Raw genomic sequence first — 4,989 nt, forward strand, 5'->3', positions numbered from 1 at the left:
ATTTTGATGTGGAGCGATGTCGTCGGGTCACAACCAATCAAACACATTAAGGAGCGATTACCCATTTTGATGTGTAAACAGTTATACATATACCATCTTTCTAAAACACATAGGGATTGTTTGGAATCCCATACTGGCTATAAGGAGTTAATCTGTTGGAAGAGTTCCACGTAGTCATACATTGCAGAGTTTACAACGGAAGCTGAGTACATTGTAATATTTGATGTTACAAAAAGAAGTAGCTTGGATTTGGCAGTAATGCAGGGACTAAAAGTAGTTCTTGCCGCCACATATCCTATCCTAATATACTGTGATGACAGTGGGAGCTATTTTGTGGCTTGGATGCCCTAGTCTAGAGTTAACTGTAGATATGTACTTAATTGTGTTACATGTAATATGAGTCATGTAGAATAAAGGGAAATAGCAATTTGTATGGTTTGATCGGATGAGGTGTCATTGATTTTAAACCTAGGCCTTAATAAAGGCTAAACATGATAGTCATGTTGTTTCAATGTGGTTGAAACATGGTAATTGAAGTGTTGTAGATTATATGATGTGTAATAATCTGATAGTTTATCAATTTTACATATATGATAATCGCATTTATCGTTAGAGTTTTTTTCTAAACTCTTATATATTCAGTACTTACTGGATATTATTATAATCCTTTGTTAAATCTGAAAAGGTTATGGAACAACGTTGAACCTTTCAAGTGAACTAGATTAACATTGTATTTTGTCCCTAGTTGCTTAATGAGGTGACGTCTCGGAGTAACTAGATTGTAAGTCGATTGATGGTGTGTTCAACCACCATAGGGTCATAGAAATGACTGGTCGATTACATAGGCAGAATGTAGAGACATTTTGTCGGACAGTGACCATTTATAGAATCCTCATATCGCCTGGTCGTGGCAAGGATTTCTATTTATTCCTTCGAGTCAATTCTTTAGACTGACGACTATTTATCTAAGTTGGTACAGTTTTCCGGTGGCTTTGGTTTTTGCTCTTGGTCGCACCGTAAAAGGAGGCCAATGGGCATCTACTGGGTCAATCTGATCTGTATCGAACGAAGAAAATAGGCCAACAGGATTGTCCACCCATGTCATTTTATATTTCAAGGCCACTTGAGGAGAGGTGACTGAAAATGCGTGGCCACGCTCGGATAAGATCCATAGTAGATCATCCGGTCAGACAGTTATTCTCCTGATCGAGAAAACCACTTTATGATATGATCACGTACAAGAACGACCTGAAAGACATCTTGCATTGTGTGGGAGATATTTTGGGACAAGAGAATTGGTAGCGCGCACTTGTGTCGGACAAGTGGGAGATTGTTGGAGTGAGTGTCCTCCACAATAGTGTGTTTACATACTAAATCACGTACAGGGAATATCAGGGATTTATATTATATATATTTGTCAGCTGGTGAACGCTAATCGGTAATGATGGGCTGACTAGAGTTTGACATTACTGTCGTGTGACGGCGGTGATCAGCTGATCCCTTTAGGTCACACCTATAGGAAGATGCCCAAATGGATAAACCAATTATATCTATGAGTTATAGTATAATTAGTATCTTGTATATATAGACTTTTAAGTCGTGTGAATATATTATTTGATGACGAGTTACGAACTCGGACCAAGGGGATTTATTATTTAATTATATGATAAATAATTAATAAATATTGATTAGAATTTCTTAATTAATAGTTAATTAATTTATTTTATACGTTGTGTGTGTATGTTTTGAGGTGGAGGTAATTAGCTATTTAAGTTTGCAAGAGGTTGTAAAATTAGCTAATAAGGATTCCATTGACACATTTTGTAGTGATAAAATGGTTTAATGATTACTTAATAGTTGAGTAATCATTCGTGATTAATTTGTATTAATAAATGTTAAATAATCAAATTAATATTTAATTATATAAGATAATTAAATATAAAACTTATAAGCATTTGTGGGACAAATGTCAGAAATCGAAATGGACCCGATTGAGTCCATATGGACCGATTTTTAGTGAGGAAATGTGACCAACACTTGTCAATATTGTTGACTAAGAACACATGGTATGTTCCCATCAATTGTTTACATTTCCTCACCTATATATACCCCCTCACATATCACATGCAAGATGATGATAAAATTTAAGACAAAAATTCACACAAATTGTTTTTCTTCATCTTTCTCAAAAAACTTTGATCAAATTGTTGGTCATCATCATAAAAATTCACAGAAATAATAATATACATCAAATATTATTAAATTAATAATATTTGTAGTAACTATATACAAGTTTATACTACTATTATCTAGTTAGTAATAATAGTATATTTTGGGCTAGTCTTGGGTTCAACCAAGAGGAGATTTCCTACTATGGAAATTTGGAGATGGAGGATCATGCATGATTTTTTTAGCTCAAGAACAACACAAGGAAGGAGTCCTTGTGTTGTGCCCATATTTTGCCGAAAGTAATGTAAGGAACTTCTTACTTTCGTCTTTTCAGGCGTTCTTTTCTGCATGCATGTTGGTTTCCCTTAATTACCCATTAATCCTAGCTAAAGAAACTACTCACTCATTATCATGGGAAACATGTCATTAATGGTGTCAATCATCACAACAAGTATAAACATGATAATAGAATGAAGAAATGAACAATAAAGATTAAAGAGTAAAGGAATTATACCAACTTAAGATGATCCAAATAATAAAGCAAGAATAATAGAAGAACTTGATGATTGATTGAAGGTTGTCAATCTCCCAATAAACCCAATAATCTTCAATTACCCAATAATAAACTTGAATAATAAACTTGAACAATAATTAAGGAGAGATTAATGTGAGATTTGTGGAAAGATTAAAGAGTAATCTATTCTAATCTACTCCTAATCTAATCTAAAGAAGGATTTTCTAGCTAAAAGGATCTCTAATAAACCTTGATGATTTGATTATTACAAATGGGGTATTTATAGTGGAAATTAGGTGGATGCATTAGGGTTAACTAAGGGCTAAACTAGTAATTACACTTTTAAATTGAGCAGGAGGAGCCGTATTTTTCGAAGGAAGGGCGTCTTTCTTTGAAGCTTGAAGAAGACGAAATTGTCTTTGTGAGGGAATCCGGCGGATTCGATTGAATCCGGCGGGATTCTCAAAATGCAATCCGGGCGGATTTGGGAGAAGACGGGCGGATTCGGGAGATGCAATCCGGGCGGATTTGGGAGAAGACGGTCGGATTGTGGTTCACGTAGAAAGGAAAAGTTTCCTGTCCAGGAATACGCCCGTCCCGAGCGAAATATGGGCGTCCTGGGCTTCAACCCGAGCGGGTTGAATTTGACCCGAGCGGGTTGAGCTGTATCTTGAGCTCGGATTGTAAAACGGACGTTATTTTCTCATCCGGACTCCTATTGGAGTGATTCAAAAGCCTAGATCACTTAATTTTTCGATGCCGTTCCATCTAGCATATTTTCAGAGCCAAAGCAGGAACCCTTGGTTCGGTTTTTGAGCGATTTCTTCTTGTAATGCCTTCCCTCTCGTCATTCTTACTTTTAACCCTTTGATCCTTCTACATACACTTTATTCCTACATCTTTGGTCATCATTCTTGCCTCCTCTTCATACTAATCCATCTAATATCATCAATAAGCTTCCAAATATGCACGAAAGACGGGAATTTCCGCCTTATTATCTCCTTTTCTACAAAACATATGAAATGCGATAGAAAAGCAAATAGGAAGGTTTTGACGGATAAAATGGCCATGAAATGCTATAATAGTATGCAAAATAGGCTCAATTAGGGGACTAAATGTGCGCAAATAATGGTCACATCATCAAGCACATGAGACGGATCACATACTTTCGAAGATGTGACACATGGAACACATTATGCACCCGATCAAGAGCTAGTGGCAAAGCTAGCTGATAACCACTTCACCTATCCGATCCAAAATCTCATAAGGCCCTATGAATTTCTAGCTCAACTTCCCTGTTTGCCAAACTTCATAACACCACGCATAGGTGAAACTTTCAAAAGAACCTTGTCACCCACCTAGAAATCAATATCCCTGCGATGCAGATATACATAACTCTTTTGCCGATCCTGGGCCGCCTTCATCTTTTGTCGAATCAAATGTACTTGCTCGATCACATCTTATACCATTTGGCGGTCCTAAAACAACAGCTTCTGAACTATCATCCCTACACATTGGACTCCTACACTTCCTCCCATACAGTGCCTCAAATGGTGTCATTCCAATACTCATGTGATAGCTGTTGTTATATGAAAACTCAATCAAATCAAGTCGATCTTCCCAACTTCCACCAATCTCTAACACACAAGCTCGCAACATATCTTCTAAAGTCTTAACGGTCCTCTCAGTTTGACCATCTGTCGCAGAGTGAAATCCTGTACTCATCTTTAAAGTAGTTCCAATCAGATCCTGCAATTCTTGCCAATATTGCGATATAAACCTCACATCTCTATCTAACACAATATCCTTCGATACCCCATGTAGTCTTACCACATTCTTCCTGTACCCATTAGCCAGCTGAATCTTACTCCAAGTATCTTTCATTGGAATAAAATGAGCTGACTTTATCACACGATCAACAATCACCCAATTCATGTTATTAACCTTCTGAGTCCTTGGTAAGCCCATAATAAAGTCCATGGATATAAACTCCCATTTTCACTCAGGTACCTCAAGTGTTGAATCTTACCTTGCGGTTTCCGCTGCTCCCTTTTGACTATATGGCAAGTCAAACATTTAGCCACGAACTTCACTACCTCTTTATTCATTCTGGGCCACCAAAACGTCTTCTTTAAGTTCTTATAGAGCTTGTCACCTCCCGGATGCACCGAATAAGGAGTGCAATGAGCTTCCGTCATAGTCACTTTCTTCAACTTGGCATCACTAGGCACACATAACCTCCCATCGAATCGGACACTCCTATCTGAATGGATCGTAAATCTCGAAACAGTACCCTTCTCCACCCC

Source organism: Silene latifolia, chromosome 11 (assembly GCF_048544455.1).
Source record: "Silene latifolia isolate original U9 population chromosome 11, ASM4854445v1, whole genome shotgun sequence".
Lineage (NCBI taxonomy): Eukaryota > Viridiplantae > Streptophyta > Magnoliopsida > Caryophyllales > Caryophyllaceae > Silene > Silene latifolia.